This window comes from Natator depressus, chromosome 4 (genome assembly GCF_965152275.1).
Source record: "Natator depressus isolate rNatDep1 chromosome 4, rNatDep2.hap1, whole genome shotgun sequence".
Taxonomy (NCBI): Eukaryota; Metazoa; Chordata; order Testudines; family Cheloniidae; genus Natator; species Natator depressus.
The window spans coordinates 50169391-50189307 of record NC_134237.1 but is presented as its reverse complement, the minus strand read 5'-3'; the positions used below and the strand labels follow the sequence as shown (position 1 = coordinate 50189307).

Here is a 19917-nt window from a genome sequence, read left to right as displayed (position 1 = left end):
CTCATAGGTCATGTTTTTTAAACCTTTAATCATTTTTGTTGCTCTTCTCTGTACTTTCTCAAATTTGTCCACATCTTTTCTGGAATGTGGTGACAGAACTGGACACAATACTCCGCGTTGATTAGGCCTCAGCTGGAGTAGAGCAGAAGAATTACTACTTGTGTCTTGCTCAATACCCCAGCTAATACATTCCAGAATGTGTGTGGGTTTTTTTGTTTTTGTTTTTTTGCAACAGTGTTACACTGATTCATATTTAGCTTGTGATACACTATGACCCCATCTACACACACTTCTGCTACTATGGAGGAAAGAATCTCTCTCACCATTCTCTCCAAAGAGCATCAGAAGAGCCTGCTTAGATTGTCTTAACCCATCTAACTGTGAGATTCCACTGGAATATCACTTAATCTGTTTTATAAGGAAAAGCTATTGTAAAGAAGCGTGACACTGCAGCAAATTACAGACCACTGTTCTTTGAAATCTGCCCACCATATGGATTCTTCCAACCTCTTTCTGCATCTGCATTTGTTTTCCATTTCGTTTTTAAAGTTCTGTATACAAACTTGAGATTGAGCCTGAAGCATAGATAATTGCTTTTTTGATGCCAGTGTGAGGTCTTTGAAATCTCATTTAATCACAGGGACAAAGAGCATAATGTTTTAATTGTAGGCAGGAAAATAATGTTTTGGATAGAACTTTCAGCTATTATTTCCATCTTAAACAACTGACATCCTGCTTTCCCCCTTATTTCAAAGGTGGTATCTTATTTATGTTGCATCTATCTCTGAAGTATCTGAATACCTTATTTTGTATTGGTGTTAAGAAGATTAAGGATGTGCTTGCCCTGACCCTATCACATCCACATTTTCAAAGTTATGATGTGAGTCTTCATTGTTTGGCTGGGAAGAAGATCCCCTTATTGTCTTCTAACCCAGTGTTTAAGACCACCTCCTCCCCACTCCAAGAACCTTGTGTCTAAGGAGTGTAATTGTGCTGGCTGATCAAAAAAAAAAAATCTGAAGCAGTTGTAATGGTCTATACAAGACCTTACTAAACTTAGGTAATGTGATACTCCCAGATACACAGTCCTCAATATTAAAATGTATTCTCTATCACTGTTCTGGAGACAATTTGGGTGCACATTATTGGTGAGATTCTTAATTGCTGTATTCCTACCTATCAAGAAAATAGCTAATTTGGGCACATTAGCTACATCTTTTTTTTAAGGCATTTTGCACCCCAAACCCCTTCCCCAGTCTCAGCCCAGAGCCTGCACCCCATCCCACACCCCTGCCCCAGCCCACTGAAAGTGAGTGAGGGTGCGGGGAGAGCAAGCAACAGAGGAAGGGGGGGATGAAGTGAGCGGGGAAGGGCCTTGGAAGGAGTGGGGTAGATCCTAAATTGTAAATTCAAAAAGTGATCTTGTGCATAAAAAGGTCGGAGACCACTATCTTAAAGACGTTTACTTTTTTTTTCAATGCAGAGTTAACCCAGGCTCTTGTTGCCCGTAACCTGGCTCCCATCCACATACAAAACCCTCTCAGCTAAGTTTGGTGCTTTTATTCCTGGGCTAGCTGTCCTGGCTTAGGGTATAGGCTAAAATATGAGGTGAGGCTCTCAGATTAGTAACTCACCACTTTGCAGTGAGAATGTGGGCTAAATCACTAGCGTACTAATAGCTTGTAATGCCTTCCCCCAATTCCAATATGTGCCTAGAGGAACAGACAAGTTCTCCCACAATTCAGTGGGAAAGAAGCAGAGTGGCTTAGTTTACTGCAGCATCTGGCACCATGGGATGTGTCCTCAGAAGTCTTAGTGCCTCATCTGTGTAGTACAAATGAGAACACATTAACTCCAGCTGGCTTTGAAGTGTGGCTGCTCACACCATGGCTAGGCTATCTTGATTGCTCAGACCCAGGTGATGATCACTTGAGCTGATTGCAGTGAAGACACACCCTTATTGCTTTAGACTCCCTTATGCATACATCCATTTATTGATGTGTAATTTTACATTGCCCTATACTTCCCATCTAAATTTTCTTCACAACCGCAGGACAGAAATGGCTTAAGTGTTCATTGTCACAGCGAGTCACTTTCTTTTAACATTGAATGGGAAATGTTATTGGAATAAGGAAAACACTATTCTCCCTAAAGCTACACTGGCTCTTTTCCTGCTTCACTGTGGAACCTTTCCCAGTCCCCTCCGGCTTGAATGCCGGCTACAGATTTAAAAAAGCAGTACACATCTTCATGTTTATAGAATGAAGTCTTCTGTAATGTGAAGTTTGCACCTTGATGGATACAATCAAGAACAATATGAATTTTTAGGGGTCTCTTATCTGTAGGTGACAGATGTCCCTTAATTAGCATTTTCCAAACGTAATGTTCAACTAGAGATTTTTGAAGAAGGAGAAAAAGCAATTTGTGAAATAAAATTGACTCTGTAATCTGCATCTGTTCTATTACTTGCTACCAGGAGAATCTTCTTGTAAAGAATCACTTTTTGCACTCCATAGACTTTCCTTTTAAACCTACATTTGGTTGGTGCCAATGCTCTCTTGAAAGTAGCATAAACTGACTGAGGTGGGAAGAAAGTTTCATTGACAGATGGGCATAAATTAAGGGATGCCAGATAACCAGTGTTTGCATCAAGTTTGAATATTATTGGATAGGAACCAGACTTTTAATGCCAGAACAACAGCCTGTTTAGAGCTTTTGAGATAGAGGGGAACTTCAGGCCATTGATTCACAAATCTAGCTAATTTTTGCAAATCTGGAAATTTTATTTAAAAAAAACACACTTGTCACCATGTTAGATTAACTCTCTTAGCTCATGTGAATTCAGGATATACAGTCTGTAAGAGCATAAAATCTCCAATATAAGCAGGTCTCTTGGGATAGGTTCTGAGGATCTTTGGGGGAAAAATACGACTCCCTTGTGACTTTTATTTTGTGAGTAGCTTGGTTGGGTGCAGAAACTGCAGCTCCGTGAGTTTTGCAGCTTACCCAAGTTGCAGAGCCTTTCTACAGTGTTAAATTGTAACTAGTAACTTGCTGATAAACAATGTGAATGATTGTTTTAGGCTGCATGATGGACACCCATGTCAGGTACTTTACATACTGCTTTCTGCAATATGATAGGACTGTGATTCAAGTACTGGTTTCATGCAACTCTAAAATTACAAAAATACTTTAAGACAAAAGAAATAATGCAAAAGAGAAATTGAAAAATACAGGAAAACAGTCCAATTGGCATAAGTTTATACTGTCATTAGCATGTGTAGTTCCCGCAGAGGGTATGTGCTTGCACATCAATACTAAATTGTACCTCTGAACTGTAAACTAAAGACTGTGGTATACTTTACATAACTGGGATTTGATTTATTTTGTAAGGGAGGATTTAGATTTTGAGACACAATGCGGACAGTCCCTTGAGATATATATATATATATATATAATGTGTGTGTGTGTGTGTGTATTTGTTTTTTGGCGGGGGTGGGTTCCAAAAAGGCACGCTGAACTCCTGGTTAGGATTTTGGGTAATAGTCACACTATAATTGGAACTACCCCTAGAAATCCATGTTCAAAAAATATATGAATGAAATTGATGTCTGTGCAGAGGGTTGTCAGAAGGGCTATGTCCCACCCAAGTGCCACTTCATATCTAATCTGAAGGACTAAGTGCAGAGGTGTCCTTAAAAAAACAAAGAAACAAAAGAACAGGGTAGGGGGGAAATTGCAAACACATTTTGGAAACTTTTTCTTCACTTATTTTCTGAAATTTTGGGTAATGCCCCTCTTCTCTGCCGCGTCCCCCCCCCCACAAAAAAGAGAGAGACAAAATCAAGAGGCTGAACAGCTGCTTCAAAGCAGGGGGAAATATTTTTTGCAAACATTTTGTTGAAAATTTTCCCACTTTTCAAATCTCAACATTTTAAGACTGAACTTGTAACCAGCTCTCCTTCTGTGTGGAGTATTTACACACCACTGCGGTAAACTTTTCCATCCTCTGTATTCAATTTTCTACATTAGTCTTGTGCCTTAAATTAAGGTATAGTGATGAATTGCACAAAATAAGTGTTAGCAATCAAAGAATTCCATCCCTTGCATTCCTATGACGTGGCTAAAGATGATATTGCTAGGAAAAACTTTCAATTGAAACTTTTAATTTAAAAAAGGAAAGGGGAAAATGTGGAAAAGCCATAAATCATATAGCATATGAAATGAAGTAGCTCTTGTCTGGTTTATAGCTGTGGGCATGAACTTTTAGGGGTTATTCCATAGTTTTTGCTACATAGTGTAGGTTTTAATGTAAATTTCCATTCAGGCATATATTAAAATTTTGTTTAAGAATTTTCCAGCAACCTACAAGACTGTTACCTGGCCATGACAAGCTAAGGGCACATCTTCTCCTTGTATAGTTCTGAATGCAAAATTTCTTGTGATCTGTTGTGGCTCCTTCCAACACTTTTCCTGTTTTCTATACACACATGATCTTTAATCGGGATGGATTTTATATTCCAGATTCAGGAAAACAGCAAGCAAAGGAAAATACTCTCTCTTTCGAAAGAGAGAGTATCTGGTCTATTATGCCCCCTATAACAGCCATCTTTAATTATATGGTGCCGTTTCCCCCATGGTAGATGTGGGAGAGAGAGACTCTTTTGTATTTAAGTTAGTACACAGAAAAACAGAATCATAATATCTGTTCCATGTTTGCATGGATACATATAACACATCTCAACTGGCGTTTTTCTGGCACTAGCACATCAGGTTTTGAGACTGTAGTGCCAAATTGTGATCCTAGTTATAATCAATGTATTGTGCCTGCATGGAAAGAGAATTTAACCCACTAGTTTTCAGAGTCCAAAGATGAATTAATATGTCCTGTAAAAATTCAAATACAGTACTGAAATACATTAAGTTAAAGAAATATGCAATTTGTGACCTTGAATTTTTGGGGCTTGATCCCATAAACACTTACAAGAGCAATCACACTTTCATGAGTCTTCCCACTTATTGCAAGTAAGGATTGGGCTGTTGGTTAAACAAGCATGATCTGGGCCCCTCACAGAGTTGCATAAGACAATGTATATGAGACTTGGCATGGCTCCTCACCACACTTGGTGGTCATGTAGACAGGGAAGAGTGAAAGCTAGTCCTTTCTTCTCTTTGTAGCACACCTACAGATAAGTAGAGAAGATGCAGGACTCAGCTGTGATTTACTACTGAAAGATTCTTTACTGAGGCTCCTGGCCACACATTGTCCCTGCAGTTGTCCCTGATTCTAACTTTCAGACTGACCACTGTATCCTGTGTTGCAACTGTCACCAAACAGGGCCTCCATGGGCTAAGCGCCCATGAGATGGTCTATTGACTGTTACATGCGTCTTTTCCCCTACAATTAGGGTGACCATATTTCCCAAAGAGAAAGTGGGACACCCCCAGCCACTTGCCTGAAGAACACCTTCACCCTCCCCTGGCATGGGGGGGTCCCCTCGGGAGGCTGTTGCCCCTCACTGGAATGGAATGCTGCCTCCCCACCCAGCTCTGCCTCCTCCCCTGCAGGGGCTGGCATCTCTTCTCCCCACTATCTCGACAAAAGTGGGCATATGTCCCATTTGCTCTTGCCAACTCATAAGTCCGCAAGAGCAAACTAGACAAATGCCTCCTGGGGGGGAGGAGTCAGGACAATCAGGACAGGGCTTAAGAAAAGGGACTGTCCTGGCCAAAGTGGGACATATGGTCACCCTGCCTGCCATAGCTTTGAGCAACTCTGTTCCATCCTGTCCTATGCAGTAGGGATGGAGGAAAAGAGAGAAGGAAACACTTGAATTATAGAAAATGATAATCATTTGCTAAATCACAACATCCTTGTTTGTGAGAGAGGCAGGAGGCATGACAGGTGTGAGGCCAGTTCACTTTTCAGCTCGACACAATGCTTAGAATGTCCCTTTCATCTCAACGGTGATAAACCTGGGTGGGTGTTTATCATTTCCTCCTCTGATGCTTCTGTAGACCACAGTGCACTACATATCGCTTTACTTGTTAGGGCTACAAATGGAATTCCCATATTTTTCAACTCACCTGCCACACATTCTGACTATGGCTGTAGGAACTGCAGATACACTTCAGGGTTAAAATGAGGCTCTGTAATCACGAGTGCTTCCACATATGACCTGAAATCTGGGACAATTGTGCCTCAATTTATACGTTTGTTTTAAGTCTGCCCTTGGGTCAGCTGGTAACCACAATTGAGACAGCTGTGTAGTGCATAAAGATCCAGAACCTCAATGGGCTTCCTTTTGATTTTGTGTGTGTGTGTTCCTTAAAGACTTTATTTTCAAAAATCAATATTTTGAAAGACAAAGAAAAAGAACCCCCTTTCCTGCTAAATATTGACTTTCTCTTTGAATGTCAAATGTTGCAGACCTTCCATCTGTTAAGCACTTCCCAGACAGATGTCTGAAATAAAATATCACTCCTGCCATACTCCCTTCTGCTTCCCCTCTTCATCCTACACCTACCCTGGAATACTCCCCAGCTTGCTCGCTCCCCCCAACCCCTCAATTTATGTGCATGCGCGCACACAAACAAGTATATTGTTTCTGCTGTCTCTCCAGTTTTGGTAAAACTCTCACATTTTATTTACACCTTCCCAGTCCTCTCAGACACAGATGACACGTCTGGAACATAAATAGACATTTTTTTAAAAAACAACAACCTAAAACACAATACTCTCCGAGTGTCAATAATTTGTTTTATAAAAACCTATTACTGCAGTTTCTCTAAAGCTGCAGATTATGCATCACTTTCTTTCAAAAGCTCATTTACTATTTTTAGCAATTGCATTGGCATTGTGCTCTTCAAGCTAAAGAAAGCATGCTGCAAAATGAAACCCTTAAAATATGGACAGCAGCTTTTAAAGAACCAGAGTGGTCCCAGAATCCAACATTACTAGGGCATTTATCTTCATGCCCTTCAGTACAGGGTGCACTACAAGCTGCTCCTTAGTGACTGAGCATCATGCAGAGCTAAAGTTTACTTTTGTTTCCTTATATGGTCAGAAATAAAAGGGAAAGCTTGGGGCCCATAGACTGTGTTGTGATTTGCAAAGCCACATCAATGCAGATACATGTTTCAATACCAGCTTTGTCCATCTGCTATGTTGCAGGAACCTGTACAGAGAAACATAAGCCTCCCTAACTGCAATGCATCTGGCTCTTGGAAGTCATGAGTAAAATTTTTAAAGGTGACCTAGGTTCCGAAGTCTCAGGGCTCGTGTAAACATACAGTGCTGCAGCAGTGCTCTAGTGAAGATGCTACTATGCTGATCGGGAACTTCTCCCATCAGCATAGTGAATCCATCTCTGTGAGAGGTGGTAGCTATGTTGCCAGGAAAAACTCTCCTATCGACATAGTGCTGTATACGCCGCGGGTCAGTTTGGTATAATTACATTGCTCAGCTGTGTGGATTTTTCACACCCCCAAGCGCTGTTGTTATATCGATTGTAAGTTTGTAATGGTAGACGTGGCCTCTGTTTAAAAAATGACTTGGGAATTTAGAAGCCTCTGTCCTATTGACGTTCAGCCAGACTTAAGTTCCTAAGTCACTTGAGCAGTCTTGAAAATTTCACCCTAAAAGAAGGTCTGGAGAACTGAAATGACTTGCAAAATGTTAAGGCATTATTATGAAAGACTGGGCAGCTCTGGAGATTAGTAACAGGACACACAACAATACATTGGTTGATCAGAGTGACATTCACCTAAGATTAGTATTGGCCAGAACTCTTTTTGGCATTTGATGGCTCAGTTGTGTTTTTGGCCTATGTGGCACCATCATTGGAACTAATACCTTATTGGCAATTTCAGTAGAGAAGCCAAGTATTGGACAGGCCTGAAGTTTAAGATTCCCTATTCTTTTAAAACAACTGAGTCACAGGACCTTGTTACAACAGAGTTGTCCCTGATCTAGTTAGCGTATGGTTAAAGTTTTTAGTACAAGTGGGACTTAACTACAGTGAGATCAGGCCACACAAACTACCCAAGACTTTAACTCTTTTACATGATCCAGCTACAGCATAGCTGAGGCCTGTCAACACCTCATATTCTACCTAGATCAGATGACATCTGCATTGTAACCTGGTCTACTGATTGTTTCTGTAGTGTAGATGATTGATGTTTAAAAAGCTCGTGGGGTGAGGTAAGTATAGGGAGTCAGGTGCACATAAATATGGAGAACCAGGTCTAGTTGTGCCCTGAATAAAATAAATCTGTTTTGCTTGTTAGAGCTGTAGCCTTTGATACACTGAAATATAGCCATAGGGAATGGAGGGGAGGGGACTACAACCGGAACACACTCTCTCACCCCTCCTTCCCCCCTCTGCCCATTCAGTGAATCTCTTCTGTCTCCTTTCTCCTTCCAGCTATAACTTCTAATGCTGGTGCTGGGGCATTGTTGAGTGGCTCTCCATCACACTCCTTCATCCCTCCCTGCAGGGGCTGTGGAAGTTTTCTCTGCCATTTTCCTGCTCTGTGAAGCCATGTTTTCATTCAGGATCTTTTTGGTCCAGTGAGCTATCCATTAGTGGGTTGCTTTTTTGGCTTTGTTTACCATGAGCAGCAAGACCCAAACAGGGAATGACTCCAGAAGATAGGGATCAAGCCTGGGAAGAAGAGTAGGTCTTGTTGTCCCATATATGCTTCTGGGGCATCTAATATTGACTGCCATTGTGAGAGCGAATCTTCCCCTAATCCTCTTCAGCCAAAAGGGAGGAGGCAGCAAGCAAAAACTAACATAAATGGGCCGAACAGTAACTGGTGGCAAGACTGTATGTTTGTGAGCAATTCTAGTCACAGATTTGTTCCTGGAACTGTATATTGGTAGATTCTATTACAACTCCAGTGCTACTGGTAAGATATTTTTGAGGAAGTTTGCCATGCATGTGCTTTGGCTTAAAATAATGCTAATACTTTGTACTATTCTAGTTCCCTCTAGGAAGTCACAGCCCTTTGTAAACATTAATAAATTTAGCCCTGTAACACCCATGTGAAGAAATAGTATCAGCAATTTATAGTTGAGTACAGTGAGGCAAAGAGGCATTAAGGGTCAGTTTCTTCTGTGCACCTAATTGCATGGATGCTCTTGGTAATTTTTGTGTACAAAGAGCCATCTATGCATCTAATGCTCATTTGCACAATAACTTAATTTTACATACAAGATAACTATGCATAACAAGTGTCTTTTTGTGCACAATTGAATAGGTGCAGTTCTGAAACCCTGGCCCTGAAGACTTGTCTGCACCGGAGAACCTTAACAAAAAATATTCTTCTGGTTTGTTACAATCAGAGTTATAGTATAGAAAAGATTCCTGGGGCAACATCCACTTTACTACCTCTTGATTTGGCTTAATTTCAGCAGACTTAACTGAAATGGGGGTAAAAATGGGTCTCATCTAAATTATGGCTCCCATTGGTTCTAGCACTCCTGCAGCTGAATTGGTGGGAGTTGTTTTTATAAATTTCAAGGTAGACATGGCCTAAGTGACCAACCAAAGATCACATAGTAAAGCTGTGATAGAGTTGGAATGGAACCCAGGTCTCCTAACTGTCATGTGCCCTAACCCCAACACATTCCTTGTAAAGAGGATTTTCAGGGTTATTCATATTTTGTCATTTGCAAGCACTAAATTCACTGAAATGGTATTTTTATTTTTGTGGTGGAGCTGAAGAGCCCTTATTAATGATGTAGAAGCTTAGAGGCAAATTTTCTTTCTATGTTTTTCTAATTAAGTTTTCCTTTAACTGCAAAAAATAGCTCACGAGAGATTTTATGCTATTTTCCTGTTTTCAAATATGACAGACTAGAAAATGCATTTGGAAAATGTAATGCACTCTAACAAACAAGCAAATTTGGATATTGAATAAACCACATGAAACAGTAAAAATAAGAACAGACACAGGGAAGGGGGGGGAAAGAAAGTTAATCTTAGTCATGTTTTATTTGAGAGCTTTAAAGCCAGTCATTTAAAATTCCATGCCAAGTAAATTTACAGACATCTTGGAAATCAGGTCACATACTCTTTAAGTCTACTAATGTTGTTATAAAACAGGCCACATGGAAATGCGAGTTTGTCACAAGGGCATGGTTTCTATTTCTTACACTGACAATTTAATAATTAGATTTCTGAAATAATCAATCTAACCAATGATAACTAAAGACAGCCCAAACCCACAAAGTTGATATCTGGATACAAACTTTCCCAAAGTTTAGTGATGTTTGAGTGTAGGGCTTCATTCTGGCCCATCTCAAACATTTGTACAGTAGTTACTCTTACTAAATTAGGAGTTATGAAATCTTCCGCATCAGGAACTAGCTTATCACTAGAGGCATCAGGAAGGAATATAGACATGGCTGCACAATAATTATAACAAATAGGGTAAAATTCTCTTTGTATGTTTGCATAAAATTGCCATTTTTCTCAATAAGGCATTGAATGTGCATATTCAAAAAGGGATTTTTTATAGCAGGTTTCTTCATGCTCCTAGATGTCTGTATATTTACTTTGAATTTGAAATCTGACTGGCCTTAAAGCTTATCAGATAAAGCATGCATTAAGGTTTATTTCAATTTTAAACTTTTCTGGAGGATTAGGCATATGGGAAGTGGATCAGACAGTGTTCAGTGGGATTGCAGATAAGTTTGGAAATTGGACCGGGTGGGAAGGGTGTGCTCAGAAAATTGGTCATAGGGTATTCTAGCAGTTTCATCCATATACAGATGAGTATCTTTGTCCACAATAGGTCAATATACTGTATTTAGACAATGTCTACAGTGTTCTAAGTTATAACATATCAGCCACAGATTTATTATAGCGTCTTGCAGCCCTATAGTTAGTGTGGAGATAAAGTAGTGCTTTCATTCTTAGGCCTTTTTTTATTGTATTGTACCTTGCTGCACAACATTTGTGGCTACAATTTTTCATGTGTGTTCTCAGCCCAGAAACAGGGATTAGTGGTGTCTTTGACACATGTGATACTTGGGAAGTGTAAGGAGTTCAAACAACTTTACGGGAATGTAGCAGTTAGGCATGGACTTTTGGGACAACAAGTGTTAAGTGGATAATTCCTGGCGAGTGGTTTTTGCAAATTCCACAAACACAGTTACGCAAAACTACAGCATTTTTAAGCTATACACTGCGGAGAGGATCATTGGCTGATTACAAGTTCCAGGAGACTGGAGATCATAGGCCCAATCTGTATAAAGAAACAGAGGAACTGTCCATTTGGGATCTGGTTCCTGATCTAAAAACAGCTATGAACTCAAACCAAAGGGGTAAAACCCAGTTGTGGGGTTTGAAAGATTGACTCCTACCAAAGCCTTATTTTGGTGTTGGGGGTGACCTCTGATGAATCTTTAGCATGTGTGTGGGTTCTTTTATTGTTCATATGTTTTCTCTCATTCTTTTGCCCTAAGGATAAATGCAGTTTGCTTTGTGAAGGCTAGTCGGTAGCTGGTGTATGCTGTTATAGCCACTGGAGAATTAATCACAGATGCTGGATCCTGGTAAGATCTGAAGGGAAATTGCAGTGAGGTGCAACCCACAGTCTGATGGGGGGAGAGGTATGTCTCTGCCCCAAAAGAGGTGACAGTTGGGGAAAATCTTAAATGGGTGCCCTCAAGGAAGACCAGGAGGGGTATCAAAGGAACAATTAGTCCAGAAGTCCTTAGGAAAGGATAGCTAATAAGACATAACATAATGCTACAAAATAAATCCATGGTAGACCCAAACCTTGAATACTGATGTGAGGCCCCCCCCAACTCTGAACTCTGGGGTACAGATGTGGGGACCCGCACGAAAGACCCCCTAAATTTATATTCTACCATCTTAGGTTAAAACTTCCCCAAGGCACAAATTCCTTTCCTTGTCCTTGGATGGTATTGCTGCCACCACCAAGTAATTTACACAAAAATTCAGGGAAGGGTCACTTGGAATCCCTATCCCCCAAAGCCCCTTCACCCCCTTTCCTGGGGAGGCTTGAGAATAATATACCAACCAGCTGCCTTAGCAATGTGAGCACAGACCAGATCCTTTGTCCTATATTCATGACAACTGCATATGGGTCTCATTGGCCTATCTCAAAAAAGATATATTAAAATTGGAAAAGAGAAGGACAACAAAAATGATTAGGGAAGGAGAGATGAACAAGACTGGGACTTTTCAGTTTAGAAAAGAGATGACTAGGCAGATTATGATACAGGTCTATAAAATTATGAATGGTGTGGAGAAAGTGAATAAGGAAGTGTTATTTACCCCTTCACATAACACAAGAACCGGGGGGGGGGTCACCCAACTGAAATACTGTAGAAGCTGTTTTGTCCAGCACTTCACCAACCAGCATTTCTGATCTTCATTGAAATTCTGGTTTATAGTCTGGTTGGCGCAGGGCTGGCAGGGGGTTGGGGCACGGGAGGGAGTGTGGAGCGCTGGCTCTGGGAGGGAGTTTGGGTGTGGGAGGGGGTGTGGGGTGCCAGATCCGGGAGGTGCTTACCTCAGGCGGCAACCTGTCCTGGCTGCTCCTAGGTGCTCACCTCGGACGGCTCCCTGCAAGCGGTGACCTGTCTCATCTGCTCCTAGGTGGAGGCATGACAGGCAGCTCTGCTGGCTGCCCCTGCCCTTCCCTGCCCCAAGTGCTAGTAACGTTGCTCCCATTGGCCGGTAACTGCGGCCAATGGGAGCTGTGGGGGAGGCGCTCGCAGGCAGATCCAGTGGGCAGAGCCACCTGCCATGCCTCCACCTAGGAGCAGATGGGACAGGTCACCGCTTGCAGGGAGCTGTCCGAGGTGAGTACCCCCTGGATCCGGCACCCCCTCCTGTGCCCCAGCCCACGGCCCCACACCCCCTCCTGCACTCAAACTCCCTCATCTTAGTTAATCAGGATTTTTCACTTGCCGGCACCCCTCATTCCCCCAACAAACCAGATAAAACAGTTTTACTGTAAATAGGCCTCAGGTTTAAAACAAACACAAGGAAATACTTGTTTACACAATGCACAATCAACCTGTAGAACTGATTGTGAGGTGATGTTTGAAGGCAAAAAACAAAAACTGGGTTCTAAAAAGCATTAGATAAGTTCATGGAGGTCCATCAATTGATATTAGCCAAGATGATCAGGGATGCCATCCTATGCCCTGGGTGTCACTAAACCTCCAACTGCCAGAAGCTGGAACTGAATGAGAGGGAATGGATCACTTGATGATTGTTTTGTTCTCTCCCTCTAAAACATCTGGCACTGGCCACTGTAGGAAAATAGGATACCAGGCTAGTTGGACTATTGGTCTGACACAGTATTATCATTCTTATGTTCTTAAACAGTGACACTATTTTTAAAGAAAATGTAACTCAAAACAATTAAGCACTAAAACAGTAGGATTCAAGAAGTCCTTGTGCTTGGCTAAAAATAGCTATTTGAATTTAAAGCAGAACATTTGGCATGTAGATAGTCCTCATGAGGGTGTTGTCCTCAGCAATACTGAAAAAACCATCTGAGAAATGAAGTACAGTAGTCATGAACACTTCATTGCTTTGCTTGCCTCGTTGCATAGCAAGCTTAGAAACCCAAAACTAAGGTAGCCCTTAATCCCAACGTTCCTTGTGGGCTCTGGACACTCCTTGAATTCTAATAAACCATCTCTTCACTGCATATTCTATGAACCTTTTCATACCATTAATAATTCTATCTAAGGAGGCCCAGCAGGTCTGGCTGCCAGCCTTAGTGCTAAGCCTTGGCACAGCAAATTTCAGAGTACAGATTGCACAAACTTCAGAATTTGTGCCTGGGGCATGGCAACAGTAGATTTGGATTGAGCCTATGATGCACTATCCAAGCACTTCAATGGTGACTTTTTCATATTCTGCAGAATTCAAGAAAAATAGTTTTAGCCCTTTTGGTTGTGAAGAAAACCTTCAAATGAATCTATGCAGTGTTGTTTTCCTCAGGCTGCACATGTCTTAGAGCTATTCGTTCTGGCTCTTATCTACACAAGCCTATATTTGCGGTGGTGTATAGGGTGTGTGTAGTTACATACCACAGTGAAAGGCAGGCTCTGTCCACACTCACTACAGCGTATAGCTACACATCAGTGAAAGGCTCCAGAAGGGGGATATCTTTCCCCACTGCATCCCTCCTACCGGAGTCTTTCCCCACTTCCTGAGATGTTCATTTAGGTCGGGAAAGGCTCTGGCAATGGGATGCTGAATTGCTAAAAATAGCAGTGTAAATGTGAGAGGTACTGCTTGGGCATATACAGAACTGTGTAGGGTATACACCCTGGGGGTCCAGGTATGTAGGGCACCCGACTCTACTCACCTAAGCCATGCTTCACCTTCTACAGAAATGGAAGCTGGAGAATCCAGGTAGATGTGTATAAATGTTCGGATTAGAAAACCATTACATTGCAGCTCTTCAGGGCAGGAACTGAGTCTTTTCAGCTGTTTGGTAAGCACCAAGCATGCCATCTGAGCAAATGCAATGCACTGGAAATCGAAATCTTTTGTTTGTACCCAGCAAGTGACATTTCAATCCATTGTGTCCATCTCTTCTTCTAAGATTTTAGATTTCCTGGGCCAGGACTTCACCTGATGTAAATTGGGGTAGCTTTGCTACTTGTAATGAAGCCGCTCCAGTTTATACCAGCTGAGGGTCTAGATGACTATTTTTAAGCTTCCAAATGTATGTTGCTGCTTTTCTAAAAATAATCATCCCAAACCTTCAGTATTTAAAATCTTACATTTCCCACATTTTTCTGGATGTGGATGAAAGGACTGATTTTAAAAAAGTCAGACTTTGCAATCAGATGATGCATGAAGAGATCTTTCTGGATAATGTGACAGATGATCTTAACCTTTATTAATGTGCTTTAATTGGATTAAGCTCTATGAAAGGCTCTTTCCTCTTTTTCCAACACCTTCAGGGCCCTTGTCTGCACTATGTGAATGTACAGAACATCCTACAGAAGGGCATTCATCCAGCTTTATGGACATATGCTGTACATCCTGACACTAACTTAACATAAACAGAGCTTATCTTCAATGACATTGCCCCTAGAGTGCCAGAGGGTGGTGGGTCTGAAGTGATAATTGGGCAGTTATAAGATTTGCTGCAGCATTTGAAAAACTAGATCCCTTACATCTGAATGAATTGCAGCAACAGTATGGGAAACTTTCACCACATATTAGTTCTCCAAACTATTTTTAACAAAGGCACAGATTGCAGATGACTGACAAAGGGTCAATTTATTCCACCATTGTTAATGCTGAGTATCAATTTAATTTCCGTGGGACAATTTGGGAAATAATCGGTACTACCTAGGGAGTAAAGTACTACAGTACTTAGTGTGAAAAAGCATAGCAGAATCTATCACAAAATGATGGCTGATGGTAAAAGGAATGTATACTTTGCCTCATTGGTTTGGGAACCTGTTCTGTGCAGTTTGACTGTTCTTGTGTGTAAGGTAAGTAATGTTTGAGATTAGGCTCTAGGTTAGCAAAACTATTGTTAAGTAGGTAACTATGGAATTTAATTGAGTTATAAGCAACAAATAACTCATTAGCGAATGAGACTGTCATCTGTGCTGAAAATTAACTTACAATTGCTGTTAACTATAAATTCTCTCATCTGTATGAGCTAAATTGAGGGAGTGAAATGTTCAACTACGAGGCCTTAATAGGGCATACAAATCTGAATTTAGCTGCATAAATGTCTATTTAAATACCCAGCTGTGGGATCTTGACATTCTATTAAGGCCTTCGTGTTTGCAATTTGGGCTCACTGAAATGCTACTTATTAAAAAATAGTAACTTATGTGCAAATTTTTGGAAGAGACTTTGCCTGATTTTAAACAGATTGGAATATTCCGGATATGGAACATTCGGCATAAATTCTATTTTTAGAGTGAAAAAAGCATTAGTGATAAATCCAATTTAAAAAGTGTCTGAAAAAAGGAATGGGGGCGTGGGGGAGGAGGGGATGGAAGGGAGAGAATTAATGAAAAACTGAATGCAAGATAGATTTAGATAGATATGTAGATAGATAGATAAACATAAAAGACACATTCTGGTGTCAGTCTAGTTTTATAGGCATATACCCTACCCCTTTATCTAGGGCCCCATGCTCCAGAATGCTGAACACTCTGGCCCTGTCCAGCAAGGCACTTAAGCACATACTTTGCTTTAATCATGTGAGTAGTCCAACTGACGGCAGTCATGTGCACTCAAATTAGACCCACAATTGCACATGTGCATTTTTGAAAATGTAGCCCCTAAACAAACTAAATTAAACCTCCTGGCAACAATTCTTAACTTTCCTGTCTCATATCCAGTGGTCTTTATAGAGGGATATTTTTGGAACATTATTTAGAGTAGTATTACAACTGCTAAATTCATGGGCAGCTACTAATTGTGTTGCAGCCAGAGCAGCTTGTGTTCAAAGTTTTCCTACAATATATCTTCGAGGATGTGTATGGGAGAAAGCCAACAATGCTGAAACATTTGATGTTGAATTATGCTCTATATAATTTTTTAAAATTATACCACATTTTTAGGTTTAGATTAATCAAGATTTATTTCTTTTCCATTTTTCTGTGGCTGATTTTCAGAGGTCTTTGTCCTGATTTTTTTTAAAGTAATCTTTGCTTCTTGTATTATATTTAGTCATATAATCCCAGAGTTGTTTCATTTTTGTTTTGGGAATATTTTGACTTTCTCCCCTTTCCTTCAATATGAACACTTTTTATTTCTTTAAGCTAAAAAAGTACTGTGAATTTTCTACAGCTTTCAGAACCTAGATATTTCCACATTGCTGCTTGAAGTCCTATGAGTATGGCAGATAAACTAAAAATTGCCAGTTTAGCAAGGTTAGTTCTCCTAATGTGATTAAGTCTTTCTTGCGGCTTCTTGGTGTTTCCTTTCCCCTCCAAGCTTACCTTTTTCTTGAAGGAGAAGGAAATCTTTGTTCAAAGCACAGTCTGCTGGAGCAGAACAGCTCCCCAGAGAATAACATTTTTGTCACAGCAAAGTGCCCTGCCTCCACCATCCAGGTGCAATGCCAACCAAAAATTATAATACTTGACTAGGGGAAAGTGCAGAGAAGGAAAGTTCAGGAGAAAGGAGAAATAAACACAGCTGAACATGTCTTCTCTGCCAAAATCTCTATGGACAATCAAGGACACTTTGTACCCAAAAACTCTGCTTCACAGCTAATGACGCTTTGTACACTGATATTCCCATGTTACCCTAAGAGCACTATGTGGCCTACATGTTACCACAACTGTAGGATGGAAGTAATGTTCCTAGCCAACACTGTGTAAGAAAATTGTCAAGTCTGAGGCTTAGGCCCCAATTAATTTAAATACAGACAGATAATTTTTAAAGGTTAGTTGTGTGAGAAACATTCTTTGCTCCCACATATGCTATCTGGATTTGTACGGTAAAAAAATCCCTTAAAACAAACCTTTTGTGCCCTGTTTAACATCATAAAAAAAGGACAAGTGCCATTTTTTTCCCCCCTTGCCTTCCAGGTCACCTTTCACTAACTTCGGCCTGCTGCACTAGCTGACCTCTGAAATGGAGCAGTCACCCAATGACAGCCTGCTTCAGGCTAAAACACCTTTTCTATTTTCACAGCAAAGCTTTACATTAATAAACTCTTTAAGATCACAAATTGGTAACCAACATATGTTTGCTGTGTAACAGCTGATGGAGCTGCTTTAAAACAGCATAAGCTGTAATCATTTGAATGTGGTAGCAGCACTACTGGAGTGAGAAAAATGGAGAAACTGTTTTTAATTTTTTTTTAAAGTCGCCACACCTTCCCCTAAACTGCACTCCTATTCTCCATTCTCCCCTAAACTCACCTCCAGATACTCTAAAACTCTCTGGGTCTGACTCCGTCTAATTTTATTAAGGATCGAGACAAATTTCCAATCATTCTTCTTGTGCTTAACATGTCTTTTGTTTCCCTCTTTTCTGGGAAACATGGCACTGAGGAAATTTAAAAATTGCTAATGATTCTAACGGTGATTTTCTTGGAGAAGAAGCATTTCTGTATCAGCCAGTCAAGTTTCTCCACATAACCACACCAGTTTGCCTCGAAGTTGACCAGGAGAGACCACTTTTAATAATCAGGTGATTCAATTTTGATGCCCATTCAGTGGTACTTTTCTGCTGACATTTTTTGCAAAGGAGCCAACTGTGATGGCATTTGGAGAAGTACCCACATTCTCCAAACTGTACTGAAATCATCAAACTCATATCACATAAGATACTGAACAATACAGTATTAAATGTTGGTCTCTATTTACTTGAGTTAGATTCAAACAGATAACCTTGAAGTAAAACACGTCATATCTTGCTAGCTAGGCAGACTTCTGAAATTCATTTAAACTGTCCTGATTTTATATTTCAAATTTATTTAAATAAATGTTGTTGTCTTGGTTATGTGTGTGTGAGGATTATACAGTATAAAATAACTACATGTTTACTATTCTAGCTCTTGTTAGTCAATATTGAACCTATAGTATTCTAATGACCGTTTTCAGAGTCTTTTCTAAGACTAAAGGAGTGTTGATTTTGTGAACCTAAAAAGTCTGGTTAACAACATGATTTGAAAAGACTTGAGGGGAGATTTTTTTCAAAGGCACAGATAGCAGTTATGTGCCTAACTTCCAGTGCCTTTCATTAGGAGTTGGATGCTTAACTCTGTCTTTGGACTTGTCTCCATGGCAAGTTAGTGAGCAGCAAGTAATGACTATGGTAGTAAGCCAAGCTGTACTCCAGGACTTTTCAGTGCACCATAGCAGTGATCACAGAGAATGTTACAGCGCGGCAAGCTGGTGAGCTGGAGGCTCACATGCTGGTTTGCCACACAGTAATGTCCCGTGTAGACCATTCCTTATCTTTAGAAAAATCTCCCACTAAACATGGTGGGTAAAATCTTGGCTCTACTGAAGTAAATTATAATTTTGCCATTGATTTCAATGGAGTAGGATTTCATTTATGTTTGAAGTTTATTTATAAAATGAATGTCAAGAACATATTTTTATGGCACATCCTAGAAAAGAGTGCCTTTCACCAATCTTTGCTTTTCTTTCCTAATAGTAGTTATATTGATTTGAGAAAGTTAAGATCACATCTACCTAAAACTGGTCTTTTTACATGTTGCTTTCCGAAAGACCGAGAATGTAGGTGATGGTTGCAAGCATCAAAGCTCACCCTCCCTTTGAAAGACAGAGTGAGTGACAGCAAGAGCAATCCATCTGAATTCTGTGTATCATTCTGGCCTGTCTGTTTTGTAGTTTGGAGCCAAACATATGGTGACTGGCTGTGGGCAAGATCCTTCAAGCTGGCAGCATAGAAGCTGTTGTCTGTCCGTTCATCTGCTCCTGTCTTTTTATGGGTTCAAAGGAGAATCTGCTATCTTTCCTTGTGCTGAAGCCTGAGTGGGTCCAGACTTTTTACAGCTCCTAAGCCTCTCTGACCAGGAAAACCATCGGGCACTCTAAAAAGCTATGAACCTGAGCCAAATGCGGACAAATTAGGGAGTGAGAGCAGAAGAGTTACATCTGTCAGGTCAAACTGGGTGCAAAACATCATAAGATTTGCTGGAATGAAAAAAGAATTTTGCCATCTTGAGCTTCTCATGAGAAAATCGACTGTTCTTCTGTCTCTTCCTCTGAAGGATCAGTGTGAATCAGCTCAAATGGTATTTGGTTTATAGGAAGATTGGGGGGATGGAGGGGTGGAAATAACTGAGGTCCTGTGAATTCTGAAGAGATAAAGATGCTTGTTATGTAGCTTTTGTATTACTGAGTTTTATTTTCTCCCAAGGGCAAAACATTACTCAGTAGTAGCAGTCATA

At 40.5% G+C, this 19917-nt stretch overlaps 1 long non-coding RNA gene across 1 annotated transcript; it reads left to right on the top strand.

Moving 5' to 3' along the window:
• The first annotated feature begins 3081 nt into the window (after positions 1-3081).
• On the top strand, positions 3082-19532 carry LOC141986416 (uncharacterized). The gene is made up of 3 exons (XR_012639277.1): positions 3082-3108; positions 11477-11566; positions 19355-19532. It is a non-coding gene; the product is annotated as an uncharacterized LOC141986416 (long non-coding RNA).
• The last annotated feature ends 385 nt before the right edge of the window (positions 19533-19917 follow it).